At 40.6% G+C, this 27,000-nt stretch overlaps 1 protein-coding gene across 3 annotated transcripts in view; it reads right to left on the reverse strand.

Annotated features, from left to right (window-relative positions):
- Positions 1–27,000, reverse strand: part of ARHGAP24 (Rho GTPase activating protein 24) — a 182,439-nt gene that overhangs the window by 80,050 nt on the left and 75,389 nt on the right. Inside the window, exon 1 of one of the 3 annotated variants that reach the window (XM_083861564.1) lies at positions 23,490–23,587. The exons of the other annotated variants lie outside the window; for them this stretch is intronic. The gene's annotated coding sequence lies outside the window, so the exon portion shown is untranslated. Of the gene's footprint in view, positions 1–23,489; positions 23,588–27,000 lie in introns of those variants that run through there. 3 annotated transcript variants of the gene reach the window in all.

Consider the following 27,000-nt stretch of genomic DNA (forward strand, 5'->3'; position numbering starts at 1 on the left):
CACTTGGACAAAAGATGGCCTAACTGGTCAAAGACAACCTTGTATCTTGTACTCCAAAGAAACCAGATACACAGAAACCGAAGTACAAGTTATAAATTTTTTCAAGTGTCATTATCAGGGAAGAGGGAGAGTCTGAAGCTCTTTTCCTGCACTCTGCCTAGACCACCAGATTTTATCCATAGCCTCCCATGCAGTTGTTCAGACTTTAAAACCTCTTCAAGATAAATCCTCTCCTTTAGGTTCCTGAAACACTGGAGACAGCATCCTGTAGCTGAAAAGGCAGAAAGGAAGCATTTAGCAACAGTACTTTTTAGCATCAGCTCATATGTTGCAGCAGAAAGATTATCTCACTTAGAGATAAAAGTATTGGCAGACAGGTAAGTATTTGCCTGCACTCAAACAGGTTCATCTGTTCACCAGACAATTCAGTTTTGTATAAAGGAAAGCCCAGTTGAACTAACCAACCAGCCACACTCCACCTGCTACTTCAGCAGAAACCAACTGCTGCATGAAAAACTTGGATGAGCACGTTTCAAAAGCCTAAAGAAAATTGATTCTGGATTAAAATTATCAACTGATTTCCCTCTTGGCCTTCCTGGGAATTGAACCTGTCTACACAATTAAGCTGTATAAAGATTTTCTCTGAAGCTATAAAAGCCTTTTATTTATAACAGCATCTCATCATATTAAACACCCTGCTCCAATCTATTACAAGTTGAAGGGATGACAAATACTACAGTGTAAGCTGAATATACCCAGCACATTAGGCATCTAAAGCACTGCAAAATTTTACTTATCAATTTCCACCTTAATTAAGAGCAATCTTCTCTTGAACTGACTAGTTTGTATGAACCCAGTGAAACACACTGCCAGCAGGGAATGAATATTTGAACAGTGGGTGGGTTTTAAGGTACATCTTAAAGGTTTCTTGATCTGTAGCCCATCCTGACTATCTATTGACTGAAGTTTAGTTATGATAAATAAGTAATTTTTACCCTTCATGTATTATCTGAAATCTACAGTAGCAGTTGTAGCCAGGACGAGGTAGCGACATGTTAGTAAAACCAGACCTAACTGCAAAACCAAAATTATAAAATAAAAATTATGCAGCTCAGAAGTGAGATGCTGCAATATACATCTTGTTACACATCCTTAGAACCCTGACACCTTGCCTTAAGAACCCCAGAGCTCTAGGGTGAGTCTATCTTCCTGAAAATAACTGAGGCAGCGCTGAAATATACCCTAAATCTAAGAAGCTGCAGAGAGAATTGCAAATATAACCCACCCAGATGGCAAGATGTTATCAAAGTTTAACATGTCAATCTGCTCGTTTAATTAAAGCCCTTTCATCTCCACAGTTAATGGCAGGTCTGTACAGCAGAAATGGCACCAGAACAGACGTTAGCAAATTTGTCAAAGCTGCAGGATGATTGCTCTGGCTTTGGAGTCTTTTGGAGGACTGCTCTATTTACATTCCTACTGATCTCTCATGTCAAATCTGGTAAATATTACCTCTCCTTTGGCTGCTCTACATGAAGGCATAAGCCAAGTTTCTTGGTGAAAGTCATCTGCTTTGAGAAAATACCATATGATTATAGGCAGCCTTATTTAAGATTTTAGGGGAAAAACCTTTAATGATGGAAAGCATGCCTTAATTTAAAATAGACCTTCCTCCATATTTTCTTTCATCTTATCTGTTCAGGATTCCCTTGAAAAACCATAGTTGTGAGTTAAGACAGGGAAAATGTACTTGAAGAATGGCTTGGCCACTCAAGGGAAGTCCTGTACAAGGAAAGGCCTGTCTCATAACCCACATTTTGGTGGCATCAAGAGTGTCCACCAGGGCAAAGTTAAACCTGCAGGTGCACAGAAGAGTCTCACTGTGCATGCTGGCATCCAACCAGAGGCAGGAGCCATGAGTGATCAACCTGTACTGTGCAGAGCACATCTGGCCAAGGGAGGGCAGAGGGGCCAGCAAGCCTTTGCCCCAGGCACTGAACCACATTAATGAAACACTTTGAACTGCCTGCATGACAAAAAGCAATCCAGTTACCAGTGAAGGCAAAGAAATTGTCTGCAATGTCGAAGGGACAACACAGCTGTTTAAAGCAAATGTGACCCTATGCTCTGTTTATGGAGCAGGTCATCTGAATTATGTAAGAAAATAGTACATTTTGATGGGGTAATAGTTTCTTTTCCAGTTAGGGAAGTCACACCTCCAAGGGCTAAAATGTGCAATGTATCACAGTGAACAGTTTGATCTCAAAATACTGCTCAAAGAGGCAGAGGCACACAGGAATGCTGCAGGGTCAGACACACAATGGAGAAGGGCAAAGGGCTTTCAAACGAAACAGCAAGCACTGTCAACGGAGGCACCATGCAGGAGTACAATCCTCTCTCAGCAGAGATCTGCCTCTCTGAACAAAAACCGCTCCAGGCTGAGTAAGCAAGTTTTCTCATTTTTGTGATTCTATGCAAATGCCTTCTGAATCAAAGATGCTCCAAGATAATGAGAAGGACTACAGTTTATGAAAGCAATATTAAGAGATATTCCCTGTCTTCCACAAGAATTGCTCAGAGAGCTTCTCAAGCTCAGTTACCATCACTTCAGTTTATCAATATGCAAATTAGAGCAATTAGTCAGTAAGTGGCTCACTTGATCAAGTGCATATTAAAAGATAATGAGAGGTTGAAAAACAACCTGGGTCCATGCTAAGGTGATTCATAAGCTGTAAATATAAAGTCATGCTTTATAGCACAAGGGAAGGTGCAAAAAGGAGAGGATGAAAACCTCAAAAAGAACTTCAGCATCTTTCAGCATAACTGATCCTGCAAAACTCATCTATGAAATTACTGTACAACTTTTCCCTTTTACACCCTCCTGGGACTATACTTAGCTGGAAACCACCAAATGCCAAATCTTTTGACATTATTTAAGCATGACTTATCGAGAACTACAAAATGAGCAGCCTCCTTTGAAAGGTCTGAGAGACTTGGGTTTCAAGACACTGCTTGTCATCAGAGCTGCCTTGGCTTGGCCCTGGCCTCCCTTCCCGTCAGCAGGTAGAGTCTGCCATGCCCACAACACAGAGAGAGAGGGTATCACCTAGTAGTTCATACAAGGAAGCACATAATGGATGCGTTAAGGAGCTAGAAGGGATTTCTCTTCAGCCCAGGGATGTGTTTCATCTTGAGGCAGCCTGGAGATGAGCTGTGCACAAGGCAGGTGGATTAAAATGCAGAAGAGCAGGACTAAAAGGCTGGTCCAGCCCTGCTCTGCCACCATAAGGGAGCAATTCAGTGCTGGGGATGCACAAATCACACATTACTCTGCCATCATGGATCCTGCAGTTGTGCCCCATAAGCACAGTATTTTTTTTTTCCTGCTCAAAGGAAATGTCCTTTGGGCCAACATAAAGGGAATGAACATGGAATAAGTTCCCTAGTGAATTAGGGACTGGTTCTTTGTGCATAATTCCACCAGCACTTACTCCTTCTTTATTAAGCATTTATTCTTAGCTGCTTTATGACCCAATCCCACTGTGCTCCGCTCTTAGAGAAGATGAAGTACCTCTCTGCAGAAGAACAGGCAGTAATGCTAAAATGTCCACATCTGTCTAAGAAAGTAGGTGAATTATTCCTACGTCTTCAAGTTTACTGAATGCATCTGTGAACTTCTGCCTCAGAAAACTAAGACCCTGTGCAATCACTTATTTTCCACTTGCTTCTTAGCATAAATGGGTATAAATGTTTCATGAACCATAAATGTTTCAGGAAAAAAGATAAATGGTGAGCAATTATAAATGTAATCTTCCTCCATTTTAATGTGGCATCTATTTGCACTTAGGGCAGATGGATCACCTGAAACTATTCATTTGTATAGTGGCATGGTGAGTACCATGGGTTCTGGATAATAAGAACCCAGCTCTGCTCCCTGAACAGTCTGTTGTTTCAAAAATATTCTTGAGTTATTATTTGTTTGCTAATTTAATAATGAAGATAATTCTAAGTAGATATGCACCCTGTTGTCCCAGCTTTGATCCAAGGACAACCATCTGAATCAAAGTCTGTTAACAGAGAAATTACCCTTGCAGGGAAATAGCTGAGCAGCAATTTCTTTGGATAATGTATAACTGGGGATAATCAAGGAAGATAAGTGTAGGGAAGCACATGTTACAGCACATACATCTCTCCTCAAATGTAACTGTAAGTAAAATGAACTGGAATTATTATTGCATTGTTTTGCTCTTGTATGGAATATGCAAATACCTTGTGGGAGGGTTCTAACGTAGCCCTGTTGCTGTAAAAGCCACTTGTATCTTCCCTCAAAACACTCCTGGGCCAGGCCTGAAGTTACCAAGAATCTCAACCATCACCTGCTTTATGCTGGACAAGGGCAGGAAATAGAATACATTCAAAGGCTTGGCATTCATTTGTTTGGGTTTGTTGGGGTTTTTGTTTTACTACTTCAGTGGGTGTTAACTGATTTATATTACTAAGAGGCCTTTTTTTCTTAATTAGAAACTCATTCAAACACTTTCTTTAACTCTGGGAAAAAGATTTCCAATAAGGGTTTTAGAAAGCTCAAGTTGACCTCATCTACTTTAAGAGAGGAAAAAAAGAAGAAAAGTCAATACAGGACAGAGTAACCTCTCAGGGACATCTTGTTTTACTTCTCAGAACGAACAGGCACATCCCCACACCACTGAGAGAAGTCAGGCCTACTTTTTTTTTTCTTCTCTGGTACATATGCTCTGGAGGAGCAAGACATCTGCTGAACTTTGGGGTTTAGAGACTGCTCAGCTGTACAGTGATCTGATTATGCAGTCAACTCCTTTGGGAGCCAGCAGACTACTGAATTTTCAGTATATATATAACTCTGTGTGTGCTGCAATGTGAACGCGCAGAGACAATCTCACTTGCCATCTACTGTGTTATTAAAATAGCTCCCAGCAAAGCTACTATTTCTATTAAAAATAATACTTGGTATGATTAAAAAGACCCACTGCAATATAACTTAGCTGCTGACAATTTCTACTGTCAATTAAACGTGCTTTTCTTCCAATTTAGCCACTGAAGCTTGGTTGAGCCTGCTCCCTTACAGCATGTTGTCAGCACACCTGGAGTGTACTGCTGGTCACAAGAAATCCCTAACTGTGGGACTTTTGGAAGAGAGAGAGAGATAGAGATTATATAGATATTTTATCTATGTAGATATAGATAGTCTCTCTCTATAAGAGACCATAGAGATATTTTTCGCTCATGCAAAGTTTTGAATGTGTTGTTCTACACATTTATACTGTGTTTGATATGACATTGCACTTCCAATCTAAGCAATAAGTCTTCAGAAAAAAAAATGCTCCCAGATGGGAGCGCAAAGTTCTTTTAAAAAAAGAAAAGAAAAAAAAATTTAAAACCACCTTGCAATGGGAGGGAGAACATGGAAAACAGTTAAGGAAGTGATGTCAAGTCACTCAGGATTTGATGTAAGATTCATTACTTTCACAGATGCAATTTTTGATAGCTTGAATTCCAAGATTCAGCAATTTTAGTGGAAAGAATTTGTAACAAGTCGTGGGAACTGCTGGATATGCAGCAATTAGACACAGGCATGGGAAAAGATGTTATGCTATGCAGTATCAGGGAGTTAAAGGTATGGTGCTAATCAAAGTCTTGCTAATACTAGGCTTGAAATGAAAATCTTTTGTGAAACCTTCAGCAAATAGAAGATATGAGGAAAAAAAAGTCACCTCCTTCCCTCTTTGGAGATGTGTATGTCCCTAAAAAAATACTTGTGTCAACTGCCCATCATAATCCATAACTCAATTTGTTTATTATTTCTTTGTAACTCAAAGCAGCGTAAGTTTCTGATTTTTCCCACGACATTTATGCTACAGGAACGTTACAATATCTCTTGAGATCTGAGCAATTGCTGTTAATGGTTTAAATCAAACCTAGTGGCAGCTACTGATCACTCAAAACTATTGCCATTACAGCTTAACTGCAACTAACAATATTTCTTACAGCAATACAAAATGTTATTTTTCTTCTGAGGCAAATTTAATTCTATCTTTCTTTTTTATTATTAAATTAAGCGATGAGACACAACAGTTGGACTTTACCTGCTGACTGAAAGTACAAAAAAACATAAGGTGCATTCTAGCATCCTAAAATGCCTATGCTAACTTCCGAAATACTGCACAAGGACAACAGTAGCAGCAGGGAGCAGAGGATAGCACAGCTTCTTGAATCAGTAGAAAAAAAGAGTATTATTATGCTAAGCTCTCAGAGAAGTGTATCCTGGTAGGCCAGCACAGAGAAAACAGTGATCAGCCAAAGTCTCCCAAGAAAGGGAGGAAACAAAAGGAGAGAGCCCTAGTTTTCACATGCATATGCAATAACCTCTTGTGATCTACAAATGTCTGATTAGCTGAAATGACAACAAGCTGTGTGTGAGCCCTCCAGCTGCTATTTGTGACTGAAGTTTAATGAACCAGTGCTGAACCAAAAAACAAGAGTCAGGGAAATAACAAAAACTAATATAAAAATATAGAAAGAAAAATCAAATTAAGTGTAGTTGCAATTTCCAAATGACTTGGTTGTGATGAGTAGGAAATTAGATTAATATGTGGTTGTGCAAAGGTTAAGAAGTGGGACTTCTCTTCCCACACTTGAAGGGGAAAATAAAGAAACTGGAAAGATTTTTCCAGGTCAGAGTTTGTTTAGAGTTAGTAGGATTAAAGGTTGAAGGTTTATGGGAAAAAATGTGCCTCCAAGTGGATAACTTCCCCTTTATTTGGGCCACTTTAATATGGCCTGCCACAGCTGTACCTATGACAGCTGCAGAGCTGAAGCAGTTCTAGGAACTGACAGTCCAGAGGGGAGAGCCTAGCACTGTCCCTGATCTGCTCTGCATCTTCATTAACTTGGGGAAATACTACATTTATTGCATGCACAAGAAGAGGTACTCAGGTTTTTGGTGACTGACTTTTCAATCTCGAGCTCTGTGATGCCATCACAAATAGAGACTCATACACTTTGCAACTACACTGGTGCAGCCAGCTACTTTCTCAGCAGAGATTTCCAGATAACTCATCTCCCTACCCCACCCCAATTTCCCTGTATATGAGTCAAGTGTGTCAAGGGTGGTCAGCCAGCTGATGTGAGGGGAAAAAAAAAAACTCTGACTTGGAAACCAAAATCATCTTTTCCTGAGAGGGAACTTAGCATGGCAACTCCATGACTGTAATTATTACCAACTCAACCTCCTGGATATGTGCAAGGCATTACCCCTCTTCAAAACTCTTTTACACTCAGATCTTAATTAAAACGAGATTTTACAGATGCATATACAGAGTCAGTGTTATAAAGCATGAAGTCTTTCCATCTCAGAGAATTGTATTTTTGGTTTTGTTGTTTTTACCTACAAAAGGACAGGAGGCCAGCCCTACACAGAGATTGTGCAGTAGCATCTGTACCTTGAAACAATTCAACCATCCCAAGCAGATAACACTCGGGAACCTCTGTGACCTCAAATGAAATTTCCAAATACCATGGCCAAAATAAGAAGTGCTACAGATCACAGGGGAAATACTCCTAAACATATTAAGCACTGAATACTCTGTCCCCAGGGATTCCTTGTCTCAAAAGCCCATGCTGTCCTGCTGGGAACTCACATCACATTTACAAGGTCAGAGCTGAGGTACTGCTGGTAATACTAAGCTGTAACATCTGATCCGGTCAATATGACAAAAATATCCCCTCTTCCCAAAATGCAGTAAAGAGGGGGAACACCAGTCAAAACTGCACACCCTCCTTCCCCCTGACCTCTATGGCAGACATGCATGCGTGCAGCTATGGCATTTCCCAGGGGGAGTAAAAGGAGAGTGCTGGCTGTGGCATTCCCAGACAGCTCAGAGACATTCATCACATTATTACCCAGAAACTGGTTTCCTTCCCGGGCCCAGGGCTGACTCACGCATTTCAGCTTAGGCTGTATGAACTACACAAGTGGGTGGCACTCGCCTACAAGGAGCCTTCTGCAAGACCGCAAGCACATTAAAGTTTGTCAGGAAGATGCTGCAGGTCTTTGGGCATCTGTGGGTCTCAAAAAGCCATTTAATGACCAAGTATCAGCCAATCCTGGACATGAACAAACAGCTGAACCTTGATGACTCACTTCCAACAAAGTCTGGTCCTTGTGTGATGTTCTACATAACACAGATTTACCTGCATTTCCCAGCATTTAAATAACCAAAGGCAGATGTGCACTGTCTGAAGTTTCACTGAGAGTACAATTTGCTCTTTTAAAGTTTCATTTGATTATCTCTACTTTTTCCACAGGGAAGAATGAAAAGGTCCTTGTAGGACTGGCAACAAACTCTGCGTACAAAGTTATTTTTGCATCTAGGTAAAATATGAAAGGGTTTCCTCAAAAAAACCCCAAAACCCACTGTTAATTCCTCCCAACAGGTGGATGGATATCGTGAAAATGACTTGGTTGATGTCCAACAGCAGCTCATGGAAAAAACTATTCATATAGTTTTCATGTTAAACCACAACATGGTGGTTAGAAAGAATGCATTATATAGATGGCAATTCCATAGATCTTCCAGAATTAGCCAAGGAAAAATTCCTTGATACTGCACACAGCAAAGTATTTTGCTATGCACGGGCAGCCTCCAAAGAGGGCTGTGTTTGTTCTGTGCAAGAAGTAGAGAATTATTTATTGGTGTGATAAATGTGTGCTGATCACTAGTATCAGCATTTGGGACCATGTGTCATACATACTAGAATAATTATTAAGTAGTATCCAAACCAGACTGATTTTTATCACACATTTCACTTCAAGAGAAAATGCAGCTTGCAAATTGCAAGGGGGACTCAAGCAAAAGCAGGAAAGACCAAGGGTTGAGAGAGGAACACAAAGTCCCAAACAGAAGGCAGGCAACAGGACAATGGAGAAGCTGCATCATTGTGACATCCATGGTCATCCTAAAATAATAAAGCCAGGTGGTACATTGATTGTGCTTGCTCAGTCTGCAAGCCCCAAAACTGCCTCTACCCTACTATCATTAGGAAACTTAGGGGAGACTCTGCACTAGTGAGGATTTCTGTTTACTTGCTCTACTGACTGTACAGCTGGAAGTTGCTGTGCCTTCAAGGAATCCCTTCCATTTGCTGACAGGCATCCAGCCCTGAAGTGAATTACCCTGCTGGGTCCATAAAGCTCCAAGAGCGTCTAAGAACTGCGGCCCTGACTCTGAGGAGGGCTGTATGTTGTGCTTGGACAGCCCTGCTTTGTCCAGGCATCACACAGATCCCTTTCCAGCTCCCTGTGTCCACCCCGGCGGAGGCCGAGTGCTGACTGCGCTGCAGACTGCATTCCTCAGCTCCCAGACTCTGCTGTTTGTTTTTCATCAGAAGCAACAGCCTAAAGCAATGGAAACTGTGGGAATTAGCTGCAGTGTGTGAAAACACCATTTACAGTACTTCAGTGTTCAGGCCCCTCAGACAATATAAATTCCTCCCATAGGGATGCCTGTCGCTGGCTAGCCCCAGCTGGGGCAGGGCACAAACCCAGAAGGATCCCTGGATGCCCTGAAGCCAGGAGAGCAGGCTGTCCCTCTGAATGCAAATGGGAATTAGCTCCCTTTCAAAGAAAGGGTAAGTCAAGAGTAGAAAGGAGGAAGGCACCGAGCTGGTGTGATGCTGTGGGATTCAGGCTGCTTTGGTAGGATCAAAATAAACATCAAGCAATTATACTGGTGCAAAAAAAATAAGGGTTTTTTGCATCTCTTTTGTGTGCATCTCTTGTCTTATCCATGTGCAGCAAAACTTTTTTTCTACTACCCATGGTATCAAAAATCTGCTGTAAAAGCAGTCAACAATATACAAATGCTCACCTAGGAACGGGGTGGGGAAGCTTATTTCTGTGTCTCTTCCCTTCTCTGTGCCCTCTCTCCAGTGCACATCCACAGATAGCAACACAAAGTCCCCTTCATCTCCTCATGGCTGAAAAGAGGCAGCTCCCTCAGTTTCTCTTCTGTCACTGCTCCAGCCACCGCCCTGAAAATTTAGCACATCAGGGTCTTCCTTCTACTGGAGAGCTCGAACTGGACCGGGCACCCTTCTCTCACCTGCTGGTAACACAGTTGGCCTCCCAGAATGTCCAGCTGATGCCAGCTGGGCTGCTTGCCCACCCTGTCCACCAGGCCAGCATTCCCTGACAGAAAACTGGGCATGAGCTTCTCGACTACAAGAAGAATTCTGGATATTAATCTGGAGTTTGTGTAAAATCCCCAGCTCTCAGAGCACCCAGAAAGAGAGGTATTCTGTATAATGTTTCCTTTTGTTAGCTTCCTGTGGTCAGGATGCCAGTAGGATGTGGTCTGGGAAAGAGGAGATGGATTTGTTCATGCAGACAACAGCTGCCAAGTCAAGTGAGAAGTGCAGAGCCCCACAGAAACTCCAGCAGAACGAGTGATGCCCATGCAGACTCCAAGCTGTGCTCACCCAGCCAGCACCAGCCAGGCTGGTTGTGCATCCCCATTAGGAAGCAAAAATCTCTAGATTTTTTTTTGTGTTGGGTAACATTGAATAAATATTTTTAAAGCTACAATGCTAGTTGAAATCCCTTAGCACTAGAGGAAAGGCAGGAATTTCCATCTAAATGTTGAGGTACAGTTTATGTCAGCAGCCTTCAGTGATATTAATCCAATTTCAAAAAGCAATGGGAGAACACGCAGTGCACTGCCCACAGAGGAAGTAATGCAGAAGAAGTTGGAGAGGTTGTCTGACCTTAAAAAATGTAGTGACACATTAAGTTACCCACACTTCTGCTACATTCTGCTGTATTTCTGATTCCTAAAAATACTACAGATTTTTAGAATTTATTACTATTTAGCAGAGCTCCAGGCTTTCCTGCTGCTCCAGGATACAACAAAAGTGCACACTGATCTTGTGACCTTTTCACAGAACCATTTCACTGATTTGCATCTCTTGGTGCCTGCCTTGCATCAGGTGGCATAACAAAAACATTGTAAGCCCAGAATAATTTTAAGTTTTCAATGCCAATGAATGTCAGCACTTCTTCCAAGCCTTTTCAACATCCTTCAGAAACAGTTTCAATAGAGGGAAAAGGATCAAGTGTCAGACCACGGGCATCTTCCAGGCTTAGGCAACTCCAGGTTGCTAATATTTGGCCATCCTAAATAGAAAATGAGAGTGGCAACAAGAATTGTGGAGAAAAAAAAAATAATGGCAATGAAAATGAAAAGTGGTCTTGAAAGTGCTAACTTGAAAAGACAAACTAGGTTTCCCTTCGACTTCTATAATATCTCAAGCACAGGCATCAAGTTGTGTAAATTAGTATTTTCTCATTAAAATTTTTCAGAAAAAAACAGGTAAGGCACTATTTTTCTTAATTGCTCATTCTGAAAATGTAGACCAGCAGAATTTCCTGAGTAACAGAACACAAACAGAACAACAGTTTCAAATCCTTTCCTTCTCCACTGAGAGCAATAGCAGAAGGGTAACAGGCATTACAAAAAAATTTTTTTTACATCTCCATCAGTCTTACAGAGAAATGCAGTACTTAATTTTTTTTTGTGACCATGACTTGACTTTACAAAATGTACAGCAGTTGAATACATAGTTTTTACTCATAATTTCAGCATTTTCATTAAAAACTTTAGTAAGAAGAACTCCATCAATGAAGGATTCAGAAATGCAGTGGACTGGGCTGATTAGTTACAGTAAGTAGAAAATGGTGGTATTTTAATAATCCTTTGCATTCCAGTGCATGGATATTTTGATGTCTTTAGAAATGTGTGTGAACTACTTCTGTCCTCACACACCACAGGAAATATGAGCTGTGAACACAAATGAGAAGACAACACTATCAACACAGATGGACAGTTTTATCTCTGCCTCTCTTAAATTCAAGTTATTAACTGCCAATCTCTTCAGACGCTAAATGCACAGCTGATGCTCTGGAGACATTTTAATAGCCTGAAAGAGCTACCATTCCTCTAAACAGGAACTAAGGGGAGTCCGGCTAACCATTTATTTCCCAAGCTTCCTGGCTTCACTGTTTTCTTAAACAGAGTAAGTTCAACTAATTGAAATAGCAGCTCCACAACAGTATTGTCTCCCCATTACTGAGAATTTTAACTGATACTGTTTCAGTCACTGATGCTTTAAGAAAAACTATATTTTAAACATGTTTATTACATTTTTGGAAGTGGAAAGCAAACCATTTCATGCTGGCAGTTTTATAGATAATTCAATCTCCCATCTTGGCTTGCTCTGTGTTGATTCTGAGTTCTCCAGCAAACTACATTACCTCCCAAGTTTTAGGTCCTGGGCTTCTAATTACAAGACTGGGCTTTTCCTGGCTTTTACAATTTCCTCGCTTCTTCTGGGAAGAAGTGCCCATTCCACATTGACCCTCCTCAAACAGATTTTTCCACCAGATTTATTAATTCTGTTCCAATTGTCTTTCAGTCTCCAATTGATGCCTGGAGCATTCTGTGTCTGCTCAGGGGTTTCTGGTCTTAACAGCATACAGGCTTCCCATGTAGGAAAGACTTAGACAAACCCCACATCCACATATCCCTAACACAGAGCGATAAAAACCTGAGCATAAGGATCACAACCCTGAAGCATTCCCAAGAACATACTGGGACATGCCAGAAGGATGATTTCAGCCTCCTGTGCTGTATGCAGTCTATCAGTATCTAAGATGTCTCAGTAGTTAGGAACAGAATCCAGAGCACAAACAGTTTCACCCAGAGCCCAAACCTTCATGCTCTCTGCAGAAACTTGCTACATTTCATAATCTCAGCCTTAAAATTGCCCGTGCTTACAGTTTTGAGCCCAGTGTGGAGCCTCTTCAAGCCACTGTTTGGCTGTGCACTCAGATATTTACAACAGTGCCTTAAAGTCAGCACAGGAAGGGGGAAAGGCAGTGAATAAGTGCCTCTGAAAGCTATTTCTCTCTTATTTAATAAATCTTTATTAAACCCTTTAATACATACTTTTAGCTCTTTTATTATAAATCTCTTAATGAGCTAGTCTGGAAGAACAAGGCTCAGCAGACTGGAAAATTCCAGCTTACATCGTGTTTTCCTCTCTTCCACACCTTATGGCAAATCCTTTATTGTTCAGGGTACCTAATGCCCTAACTGGTGCTAAGGCTTGGTACACTAATCTTAAAGGACTTTACACAGTGCACACATCCCAGTATCCTGGGGCACGGCTCATGCTTCACATGCAGCCAGGCTGAAGGAAAGTATTGTGCCAGAAAAGAAAAGGCTTGTTCCATGCGTGCTACTAGCAGGGAAAATACTCAGGGATCATACCATTTAATTCCAGGCTTACAACAGGCTTAGCTGGCCACTGCATACACCACTGCTGTAAGGCAGCAAAAAAGGTTATGACTCACAGACAGAAGTGCTTTGATTTACCAATTTATCCCTGCCCTGTCTGGTGAGACCCAGTGATCTTCAAGTTTAATAGAATTGAGTTTTTAAGTATGAACAGAGAAAACACAGCTCCCTTCTCCAAATGTGGGCACACAGCAGCCACCCTGCCAAAGCTGCATTGAGAACTCACAATTTCACACACTGGGAGTGCCTGTTCCTTCATGTGTGACAGATACCAGATAGCTCCAACAAGTATTTCAGTGTTTTTGATAACACACCTCATGGCACGCACAATACTCCAATCTTTAAAACTGGATGCCTGTTCATACACAAACCTTAATGGCTTCCAAGGATCAATTCCAGACAGTTACAAAAAAGGCAGCTGCAGGATGTGCCTTATTTTCTCTCTAAAATTAGTCTGAATCTTTCACTGAATAGAACTAATAAACATGGTATGATAAAATCTCTCAGAAATGTTAGTTCTCAAAAGAAAAAATGTATTAATAAATCAAATGATAAAATCTCATTTTATGTGAATTTATAAATTCACATTTATTGTCTTAATAATGCAGCATAAACTGAGATTATCTATACCATATAAAAGCTTTTTACTGGTATGCTTTTACTAATAAAATATTGATGGGCTAAGCCTTGTTTTGCTCGTGTGTCTGCAATACCAGTCATGCAAATATTCAAGTTTCTGACTGTAGCACGAAACTGTTATCTGCAGGTATATCAAATATCCCATGAATGCAACTTGGCTCACAGTCAAGAGACAATAAAACTTATAAGGAATTGACTTTCCAGCTAGTGATGCTAGTTGAATTTCTCTTTTATTTACATTCTGAGTCAATGTAAAACCTTCAAATGGCCTTCAAAAATATCAGCTTTGGGGAACACGAGTGTCCATCTGGCACCACATTTTGCAGATATGAACTTTCTCTCCTAAAAATCAAAGTATCTTTTTATAAACCCAAACTCCATTAGGAAAACCTCCTGTACTAGAGCATTACTACTTCCATTTGTCAAGAAACATTTGTCTTGGAAGAGATCAAGCTAACGTTTACATGGCACTGAAGAAAAATATATTCTCCCATGCTACATCTTTAGGCTAAATTCCTAATCCCAGAAAAGAAATGTCTCCTAAGGAGAAGTAACAGGCAGACAGAGTTGAAAGGACCCAAAAATCAGGTAATGGCCTAATAACTATTATGCTATGAAGAATATATTGCAGGTGGTTTTACGAACTGCTGCCATACATTTTTGCAGGTCTAAATTACTGGGCTAATAATTATTTAGAAGGTCAAGCCATTTCCTAGAGTGCAGCAAGTGAATAACCATCCAGGTTGGATGCAGACTCCAGACTCACTTTTTTACATGTCAGCAGAAACAGCATTGTCCCCATTTGTAAACTCTGGGGGCTTCCTAACAACTGGAACTTAAACCAGCACATTTTTTATTTCCTGGGTTTAGAATTCCTTTTTAATCCACCACTTTCTTCTTTCACTTTAGAGACTTAAAATAAATAAAATTTAAAAATCTCATGGCTCCCAAACACGTTCTAACCCTCAAGATAAAGGTGTCACACTATATCCACAATCACTAATGAGCAAGGAATGACAAGGTCCAAGCAGCATTTGCAATAGGATTGCAACAAAGCAGGAGGAGAAAAAAAAAAAAGAGTTGCAATTTTTCTTACATTTATCTGGTCAACACTATTTCAATGGAGCAAACATGCATTCCTAAAGGAAAAACATGCTTGGCTTCTGCTTGCTATCAGCCTATGTAATCTGAAATGGGACATGTGCTCCCAGCACAGCTGCAGAAGGGCCACTCAGCATCACAAGGCAGCAGTGCTTGACCAACACGAGTGAGCTAAGGGGAGTTGGACAGCCTTCAAAGCAGGAAAGACTAAGAACACAAGAAGATCCACGAGGGCTGCACAAGTGGGTAGCTGCTTGACAGCAAGTTTCAGCAACAGCACAAAAACAATTCAAATGAGATTCACAGCAATCCCACACTCCATGTGAGAAGAGCTGAGCACCCCAGTCACCAGTGGTGGTGGTTTGGCTACACTGATGTTCCCAGCAAAAATTAAGAGCAAGAGGAAGAAGGTCCAAGACAAAGAGATGGCCCTGGGAGCAGGGGACACTGGTAAGTGGCAGCCAAAAGGCAGCACCATGAGTTGCAGTGCTCCCAGCTCCTGCTGGATGTCAGCAAGAGCGTGGCCTCCCTGTTTGTGGGACTACAGAGAGTAACCATTGCATTGAACCACATGTTTTATTCATTTAGTATCCAACAACAGTCATTTAAAAGTCCGAAGGCATGCTTCCAGGATCCGTATTTCCCCAACTAAGTGTTGGCTCCACCATTCATGGATTCTGACAATAAAAGCACATACATCTGCTAGAGGTTTCTTTACCACTTCTTTTCCCAAACGTTGTGCAGTCTTGTTTCCCAGGCAGTGCAGGTTGAGAAGGAGGAAGATCTTGAATCCTTCCCTTTAGATGAGACCTTATTCACTCAGACACTTCTCCAGCTGAAACTGCAACTTCTTCAGAGTTTCTTCACTGTGTCTTCTTCACTTGGCCTCTCCAGAAAGCAGCTTCCAAAGATCACCAAAATCTGAAGAGTACTGTACAAACTCAGGGTGGTATCATAATTTACTGCCAATGCTTCTCAGAAGCTAGGCATGCTCCCAGATTTTCTTCCCTCTAATTCCTGAAACAAACCCACTGAAAAGCATCCAGGACTTTTGAGACATCAGGTTGATGTTAAACTGCCTGCCATTCTTGGAAACACCTTTGCCTGCAGTCTCCCAGTTACTCCATCAGTAATGAAGTGAATCTAATTGCTCTGCCATGACTCGTTGAGCTGATAGGCTGCATTAGCTAGAAAGTACTGAAAGCAGCTGTTTATTTTAGTGCTATTTGAGGTCATTAAGTGGCTACACCACTAAATCATCTGGGAGGGGAAAAAAAAAAAATAGAGTCAGCTCAGAATGGGAAGCATTAGTACATGAATGCCCTTTTCCTTTTTCTTCTGCTTCCTGCCATTAAAGGAACACAAAGTTCATCTTTGGCTGAGGCTCATGGGACATACTGATACGATTTCACAATATGCAGAACACTGTCAAATATGCTGGCTGGTTAGATACAGGATGGGACAAAAATATCTGTATTTCCTTATTAGCACCCCTCAAATTCTGCAATATCAAGGGAAAACATACAATCACCCTCCTCACCACCACCAAACTCTCAAAATAAAATTCTTCCAATGCCAGAATCTTGTCAAATTCTAGGTGCAAGCAAGAAAGGTAAAGAACAGGTATGCATTGTCTTTGAAGTAGTATTTCTATAACTGACAAAAGCTTTTAAAGATGATACCACACTTGCTTGCCCATTTTAAAATGTGCTTTTCTATATAATGACAAGTATGCAAAAGTTCATCTTTTAGGAAAAAAAATCCTTTGTTTAGAATAAATCTAACACTATAAATCTTACACTATGCACAACACTGAATGGTTTGGTGTGTATTCATTAAAGGCAAAAGAGCTTCCCAAGAGGATGCCTGCATGGAGGACAAGGGAAAGAGTGGAACGGTTGTGATGTTGCACTGCTTGTTTGAAGTTTCTGAAAACAATCACCCCTGTAGATGGATTTTATCTATAGCAGGCATAAATTCTGACCTCAAAAAGGAAAAAGTGCTTTTAAACATATCATTACATGTATAAATAAACAATAATACGAAGTTTACATCCTTCTATTTATACACACACATCCCTTCTGCTGAATATAAACATACCCCATGGATGCTTTCCTTATTAAAATTGTGTTGCTTATTGCTGTAACAGGACCTGATCTTTGCAAACCTTGTTCTAACTCAGTTCAAGAGAAAGTTTCTAGCCAGCAAAAGTGAAATCCTAGATACTGTTCTTATTTAAAGGTCAATGCATTTCATAGGTAACTCAACCACAGAGTCCTCCTCTTCTTTTTTTTATATTTTAATAAATTATAGGTAAGGAACATCTTAGAGAGGGCACGGCTGTGTGGGTTTCTTCTTTCATGGAGCTCTATAATGCAATAAGCTACACAAAGAACAACAGACTAGCTTCCAATGTTATTGTTTGATTTTCCATTTAAGAATATACTCTCAGAGCTGTGGTATATCTTATTACATATAAAGCTTTTGGATGCAATCTAGAAATCTGGAACAGACTTCCTGACCACATGCTGGTTACTCAAGTCCCTGCAATGCTTTTACCCCCCAGAACATTCACATGGGGAAATGGGGGAGAGAGGATCTTTAAACATGGCTGTTACAGCAAAATTAAGATTTGATACTTAGTCGTTTTCAACCTAAAATCCTCTTTCCCATTTCAATGTATTACAGTATTTTCCATAATAACCTGTCATAATTGGGCTGCTTCTTGTTTATATTAAGTTGCTGGGAACTTTGCCACTGGGATCAGGAGTCAGATGTAACGCTGCAAAATTCTAAGTGGTGGTTTTCCAGACAGAGGTCATTTCCAGTCGATCCAAAAAAAAGAGACTAAGATTTTTGGAGTATTTGGGCAAACCATTACTGGAATCAGTAAGCCAGTCACAAGTAGGATTGACACAAAAACATTTTGTGTTGACAACTAATTTGTCCCTCTAGATTAATGAAACTGCATGTTTTATTTATAATATCGTCTCTTATGTAAATATTGAAATACTGGCAGCCAAACATACGAACAAGCAGGCCAAAATACTCTCTTGCAAGATGCTAAACCACAAAACAACTTTGTGACAGGATTCTGATTTGTCACAAATTTTCCTTTCTGGGGAACATTATTATTAATAATCATCATCAGCTTTGCAGTACTGATAAAAATGTAGATCCATCTCCACTGAGAAGTCAACTTGGCCAAACATTTTCACGTATTTGATAGATGAGGTGTAGCATCACAGACCAACACATCTGCTGCTTCTCAGATCATAAATATACTGACTTTCCAGAACAAGCCCTGATAAATCTGTCCACTTTCTACAAAACTACATGTAAAGAGAAGTGGTTCAAAGACCAGAAATAGTCACAGCACGGCCTTTGTACTCATTCGAGTAGTGTTTCCATCCCTCTGCAACCTGAAGCAGGAGGTAACCAATTTCAGGTCATAAAATCACAGAATATTTTGAGTTGGAAGGAACCCACAAAAATCATTAAGTCCAACTCCTGGTGCTGCACAGGAGTCACACACCATGTGCCTAAGAACTTTGTACAAATTCACCTTAAGCTCTGGCAGGCTTGAAGCTGTGACTACCCCCCTGGGGAGCCTGTTCCAGGGCCCAACCACCCTCTGGGTGAAGAGCTTTTTCCTCATATTCAACCTAAACTTCCACAGAGAAAAAAAAAAAAAATTAAAAAAACTCTATCGACAGTTAACCTAGTTTGCTCAAAAACTCAAGCCTAAATCACACTGTCTTTGAGAGAATTTGGCATAACTTAACCAATTTGCTGAATATTCCAACCTTGTAAACCGGGACAGACTCCAGTTGAACTTGGGATTATTATTTTAATGTGGTGTGTTTCAAAGTAAAAATTTCTCAATAAGGTTTAAGAGACACAACAGAAGAAGAGGCAAGAAGAACTATTTTAGTTTGCTCTGTAAATCTGCTCTTAAAACTTAAGCAGTCCTTGGCACTATAGGACACACTTTTTTTAAACACATAGCTTTATTTATATTGTAAATATGTCAGAGAATAAGAACTCCAGCTGAGCTGGGGCACAGGAGGCTGAAACCTGATCCCTGCGCCCCTAGAGAACTGTCATTTTCCCTCCAGCTCTACCATCTACTCTGCTTATTTTTAATTAATCTTTCTGTAGTGTGTTTGAAGTAGATTTCAATCCCATCTACCCTTGCCAAAGACAGATCCAGGACTGTCCCTCAGAGTGCACAGGGAAGTGGCAGCCCCAGTTCCTTTGACAAGTCCATGCCTGCATCCATGGAGCTGCACACTCTCCTTGCTCCCCAGGCTGGGTATCTGGAGGGAAACTCTCCCACTCCACGTCAGCCTTTCTGCTTTGGATTTTCTGTTACTTGTCTGTGCAATGGGGTCAGTCAGAGACAAGCCTGACTCCAGCATTCTCCAGTTTTCCTGAGGCAGCATCAGTAGCCAGAATGTTAAAACATTACAACAAAACCAAAATCTACAAGAAGTCTCCTGTAAAACATTTCCAAAAGATTATTAAATTCCTCAGTTTAGTAATTATGTTCCTTTTCCTTACATCACCTGGGTTAAATACTTGTTAGCATAGTATAGCATCTGAAACATTTACCCTAACCATTGAATATTCAAATGTTTAATAGCAGAATAGGAGAAGAACAAAAATCAAAACAACTTCCAAGGTGCTCAGAGGCCATTTGGGACCAGACCTCCAACTATTCACAGAGCTACAGAGACATTAAGGTTAAATGTCACAACAAACACTTAACATTCAGAAGCCTTCAATAACTGTGAGTGAACTTCCCTTTGAAAAGAAGAGTTAATCATCCACTTCAACAAAGGCTAGTTTTGAAATATAATTTTGAAATATGTTAATACAAGGCAGAACAATTTTTGTTTATTATTCAAAATTTAATACACAGATATTCAAGACAGAATTTTCTAAAATGGCTGCACATCTTAGGTATATTCTAGGTGAAGAATCTACATCCACATGGGAACAATCAGTCACAGGAATCCTGTGACTGCAGCGTGCAGCACCACTCTTGTGCATACATAATTCTGTACAAGATACTAACTTCTTCCCAGCACTAACAGAAAGAATATGGCAATATAAACCATGTTTCAGGGCAGAGAATGGTATCCTTTATCCAATCAAAAAAACCATTCCAGATTTCCCCTTCAGACTGCTTGTGATGGCTGTGCATCTTGGCTCGCTAGCCTGCACCACACCAGGACTAGCTCAAGTGAGCAGGCCACTGCCAGCTCCAGAATTAAGATGTGTTACAGCTGGGCAGAGGGCCACAAGCCCAAAAAACTCAGCATTTGTCAGGGACCTTGTTTCTGCAGATACTTAACAGAACTGGCTGCTTTGACATGGCTGGGAGCTGAGGAAACATATCCTCCAGGATTCCCCTGGAGAGGCCTAGATGTAGAAAATCCTGTAAGACAGAGAAGTAAAAAGCAAAGGTAAAGTAGTTTTTGGCACTCTGTTTCAGCACGAGGCAGTGTAGGCTCCATTCCCGTTGCTGGTCATTGGCCCAAAGTTCTATGGCAATTATGGAGCAGTATCTATGTTACAGTTGGAAGCCTCTGTGCTCTCCAGCAGACATCCTGAAAGCAGAGAAGAGGGGAGAAAGCTGCCCATTGAGGCTGAGAGCAATTTCAGAAGCCAATCTGTCAGCAGCAACACAAGGAGGACAAGCCCACAAAGAAAACACTGCTTCTCAGGACATCTTGCAGATGGAAAAAAATATCTCAAGTGTATTGTACCTCAGATTAGCTTTTCTAACACCGCAACTCTAATGCTCTTTTTCAAATCACTGACAGCCATCAAGGACAAGGAGAAAACTGTTCTTTAGAGAGGTACAGACCTCTCTAAAATGGGATAACATTTTATCCAAACAGGATGCAAGGGATAACCAAAATTTATGAAAACATAATGCAAAGACCAAGCATAATTTTCCATATGACTACTGTTCACAATGCAAAATATCTCCAGCATGTAAACACATGCACAAATATAAAAGAATAATTTTAATTAATTTAGCAGCTTATGGCATCTAGTTGCATGATTTTAAAGAATACACTTTAATACCATCTGGTTCTGTAATATTTTTAGTACACTTTTTAATTCTTGTACTTTTACTCCATCAACTACTTCCATGTGCCATGTGGCTGAACTACCAGCATCTTCCAGAGGTTGGGCTTTTTCTGATTACCTTATTTTTTTCTTGTACATTGGGATGGATTGGGCTATACAGCTGTTGTCTGCCAACACCTCTTGAAATTCAGCCTAGCACCCAGACTGAGCTTTCTTTAAACCCTAGCTGTTCATCTCACCAAATGGTTACAGCAGCTCCTGTACTGCTTCAAATACTCTCCAATTTTGAAGTAACCCTGGACAACAAGACACCTACAGTGTCATTAGCATAGTATCATTAAGTTATTATTTTTAGCCATAAAATAGCATAGAGAGCATTTAGGAGTACAAGTGCCTACCAGAAATGCAATTGGAAGGCATTTTATACAAATCAAGTGAGCAGAAACTGAACAGCCCAGTGAAACAAACAAGCTTTCTTCTTGCATAAATCAGTAGTTTTCAAATTTCAAAATAATCTGTAATTTCAATGCAAATTGAAGGAACTGTTTACATATTTATTTTCTCTTCTTGTAATACATATATTAATTAAAGACAGATATATATATGCCTGTCAAGAGAGAGGGAAAACAGTCTATCCTCAAGTATGCAATCACCTGCTGCCTTTTATAACTTACCAGCTTTGAGATTATACTAGTGAAAAAATCTATTAAGCATTCACTGCCTTTGCTTTCTTGCTAGTTTTGCTTACAGGACCTGACTTACAAGAACATTTTAAGGAAAAAATCTCCAATATTTTGGACTACTTCATACTCAATGGTGACTTTTGAATGGGATGATTCACCTTGGTAAAACGCTGGCATAGCTGAGAGACACTACTTTGACACAGCTCATAATATATGGAATCAATCCTTCCTGTCTTTCCAGCACACAGCACCATGGTTTTATTTTAGCTACCAAAATACATGTTTTTCTCTCTCTGTCAGCTGTACTCACAACTGAGGGTACAGAACAATAAAGTCAATACCAAAATTGTAGCCAGCATCCTACTTTGGTTCTGCAAGCTTTGTGAGCTATCATTTCCATTTACTAAATTTAACACATTTCTGGAGCTTCCCTACTGGCTTCCCAAAAAGATTATCCTTGTTCATGTTTCATTTCTGGACATAAAATAATCAAACAAGAAAGAACAATAATAACAAAGTCAAGAAACACTGAATGCTTTTCTGCTGAGAAACATGCAGTGAGGACATGACGGATGGATTAAAACTGAATTCCCCATCCTGAAAGTCAAGGCTTGGCTCGATTCTTCCAAGTCATCACACAGACAACTGTGGGACTTGGCATAATTTATTAGGAAGTTGATTATGTGCTGGGCTAAGTTCAAATTAATTACACCAAGGCCAAACTCTCTTCTTACTCACAATGAAGAAAATGAAGGATGACTTCACTTCACGTAGACACTGTAACTAAGACTAAACACAAAACTTTCACATTTAGAAGAGCATCTGCAGCTGAATGAGGCACATGAAGTGATCACTACAGCTGTGTACACCACCAAATACAGAAGAGGTGACCAGGTGTATCTGGTGACAGAATACCACGTTCTTTGTTCATACGAGACACAGAATTAATTAAATAGACTTGATTATCCAATACAGGAAAAAAAAAATAGAGCAGGAAATTGTTTGGCTCTTCCAAAGCTATTTCAACAGATTTAACTACTCATTTTTGGCATAGTCAAGATTACTGCTGTGAAAAATACACAGAAATCCCCCTTTTCTTCAAAACATCCTAATGCCCAGTCCAGACAGATGAACACACCGCAGTAAGGACATAGCATCCATTTTCCAAAAGTGTTCACAAAAATTTTAAGTGAAGAAGTGTACTTTACAAAAATATGCCATCTATAAAGCAGTAAGTCTTCTTGCCATGGCTTGCCAGAACTAGTGACAGACACAAAAAGCACAAATTTTCAGACACAGAAGAACAGGGAGCAAGACACAACTGTGTCTGAGGGTACCTACTCACCACACTCACCAGAAGTCTGCATTGATAATTGCAGGGAGTGTCACTAACACGGGCTAAGGCTTAGAGCATCCCACAGAAACCTGACGAGTCCAGCTTGCCTGGCAGCACCAGGAAAGGCTCACTGGTGTGTACAACAGCCTGCCCTGGGAAAGCACAACAGCAGGGAGACAACAGGAGTGAGCATTAAGAAGCCCCTGCTGGGGGTAGGAAACTTTCCAGCCTCACCCAGGCAGAGCAGCCCTAAAACAGGTCCCCAGATGGCTGTGGCCACAGAAGAGGAGGCTGCAGAGGGCAGCACTGCCAAGCACTTGGCCTGCACTACCCATCCTGCTACAGCACAGGCAATGAAAATGAAATATTAACTTTATTAACTTCAAGGCTGCACGGATCATAAAATTACCTTGATTTTAAGGTCTCCCTGAAAACCAGAGGACTCTTAAAGGTATCAGACTTTGTTCATGCTGACTGAACCATAACTGGCCCTTCATGATAAAAGCTGGGACAGCACTCCTTTCACTCCTGCCCATAAGCCTCATAATGAGACTTTAAGGAGCAACGTTTTTTGCAAGGCTACATGAAGGCTTTGGTCACGCAGACCAGGGTGGTTTGCAAAGGGCAGCTGGGGTGTGGAGTGACCAGGACAGGACTGGCATTGACAACTCTCACAGAACACAGTGAGGGCAAAAAACTCAGCTAGCTCTAAGGCAGGAAGATGTTGGAGAGGGGAAGCAAAGGCTCGTCTGGGATGAAAAGGGGATTGCAATTCTTTCCCTGGGCAAGACAAAGAGAGAACTGGAAAAAGTACAGGAACAGCCAAAGGCCTGGCAACAATAGCACTGCTTGCTGCCGTCGGATACAGAATGAAGGAAACTGGGAAGCAGCAGTAAACAAGAGTGCTCTCAGCTAATCAGCTGGCACTGCATCAGGGCACAGTTCAGTCTGTTTACAAGGTCTTACATTTGAGAGGTCTTAATGCACTACCTTGTCATCCACCTCAGAAGAAATACTAAACTAATTTAGAGAAGCTGATCTGTGAGCACTGAGATTAATTTTAAGCAGAGAGAGACTACTACTCAGTAGGTCTGTTTAGTAGGAGAGGGGTTCTCTGTCACACAACAGAACAAAGCACTGCTGTGGAGCACAGAGAGGTCGTGCATCACTGCCTCAGATGCAGAAAAAATCCAGCTTGGATTTAAACCTTGTTTTGTGTAAGAGCTGGCCAAGATTAATCACTTAAGTACATAAATTAGTGAAGTGATCACTTGAAGAACTGCCACACACTTCACATTATATTGATCCCCCCATCACTTCATAAAAAGAGATTTTCACATTGCTGTTACAGACATCACAAGTTCTGCTGATCAGTAGAGATAACTCTGAATTGCATGAATCATCTGCTTTAGAATATAATAACAATTACATTATATTCAATACTGATATTAAAACAAAGAATAATCAAAAAAATCAAGGAATAGGTATGGTGACCAATTACAATTTTAAGGTCAAGTTCACATAACTCAGTAGCATTACACTTGTCTCAAATTCACTTGTAGAGAAAAAAAAAACACAGAACATCTTAGGGAAAGTATTATGCATTACTGCCTGCATTTCAGACAGGAGGACTCACCCATGGGCCAGCATGGTTTGAGGGGGTGTCACACATGTCATGAAATTAAAAGAGACCCGATGCATTAAAAAACAGCTGCAGATCCAACAGTACTTAATGGTACCCTGAGAATGTAGACCTCAGTTATCCCAGCTCCAGTGCTGACACTCTGCCAAACCTATGTGAACTGTGGTTTTATCACTGAAGTGTGTAGGAGTCCCACAAGATCAAAAGCTCTTTCAAGTGGGATGTGACTTTCATGTTTTTCTTCTCCTATCATCTGCACATGTGGACAAAGCTATACCATCAACAAAACAGTATATACATGTACACCTAATACAGCACCTTCTTTAAGAGAGCCCACTACTCTGCAAATCTATGTGGCTTTAAAAAGTCTGCTACATAAAAAGCCCTGGGGGATTCTTTAAATATGTTTTAGAACACTGGAGTTTAATTCACCTTTGACAAGTCTTTTAAATGAGAATCACAAATATGCACTTGGAGTTAAGACAGCAATTACAGCATTTTCAATACAGGCAGGTTGGGTATCACAAAGTTCACAAGAGTTAAATAATATGAACCCAAATAAATGGATTTGCAATCTTTTGTGGCAAAATACTACTCTTCAGTCCATAGAGACTGCCTGTAGAGATACACGGAAAGGATAAACCCCTCTGAAGGAAATACATGTTTGTCTATGAGTCCAACTCCTGTCATAATGACAACTTTCCAAAGGAGAATGCTGGGCTCTTGCCACTTTCCAAGAAGAACTACTGACTGATATAATTGGGTATTCAGTATATGGTGCACCATTTTCCAGAATCACAACAGATTTTTATTTTTAATTAAAGGGGAATTATTTAAGACATACCTCAATGCCTTTATTTAACCACAAGGCAGCACAGATGTAAAAAAAGATGAGAAATGTTCACATTTCAGTATGCAGAAAAATAAAGTATTTGACAGGTAATCCATTTCTTGAATTGCATTATAGTTAAACATCTACGTTCTTTATTACTTTCAAGCTACATTCACACTTTAATGATATCTCAAAAACTGTACGGTAATTATGCATATGATTCCAGGAAAGCAAAATTACAGCTAACTTAACAGTGCCAAAACATATCCCAAACTATTCCCATTCCCCATAATTTCTGTACCGCATGCAGCAGTGAAAGAGGGAGAGACAGCAAGGGGAGATTCACTTCATCTAACACCTGTAGCTCATCACCACCTGCAGTGTATCTGGCAATACATGTCTAAAAGAAAAATAGATGTCCAGTAAACAGAAGGGGGAAAATTCTGGACGAGCTAAAAATGGCAATGACTTCACAAATCCATCACTGACAAAACTATGAACCTTCTATCAGCATCATCCAAACTGGAACAGATGGAAGCTAAATGTGCTTTTATCCATCCCAGGCCCATAATGAACTGTAGGTTGCCCTCCCTGCCAGAACTCTCTCTCACTGTTCCAGAGCTGCTCCTCTGCAAACAGAAAGACAGCACGGGCATGCGTGTGTGCCTTGCAGGAGTGGATTTTATACTCGGGCTGTTCTTGAGCCTTTACCACAGCTTAACTCTCAATAGATAAGGAAATACCAAGGGTATGGCACAAATTATTTCATGTTCCTCTGATGTAAACACTCCCCCTTTATATACCTTTTTAGTAGCCCACTGCTGAATTCCATTATTTGTTCTCCTGAGCTCCAGCCATTATTGTATCTCGTACCTTGATTTTAACGTTTTGTTTGACTTACAGCTGCTGCTGTAAGTACGCTTTCATATCACAGTGCCATTTCCTCCAGAGCACTGAGATCTTAGCATTTTGTTCTCCGAGCAAAGATATACTGGGTGGTTTAGGCAGTTTATTTGAAGTTTTTCCTTAAGCCCCTACTTTCTCCTTTGTCCCCAGAAAATGAGGCGCACACCTAGTAAGTCACAACACGAAGTGAAAGGCATGAAGCTGCAGATGTCATGTTCTTCCAAAGGAAACCAGCCCATGGTGTACCTGATCTAGTTTGGGGATGTTTATCCAAGTTCAGCAAGGTCTCTATAGAGCCAGCTCGTTCTCTCATCAGCTGGCATATGCCTCCTGTTATTACCACTCTAACATTAAGAGCCTGAACA

Source organism: Zosterops lateralis (assembly GCF_965231275.1).
Source record: "Zosterops lateralis genome assembly, chromosome: 5".
In the NCBI taxonomy this organism is placed as follows: domain Eukaryota; kingdom Metazoa; phylum Chordata; class Aves; order Passeriformes; family Zosteropidae; genus Zosterops; species Zosterops lateralis.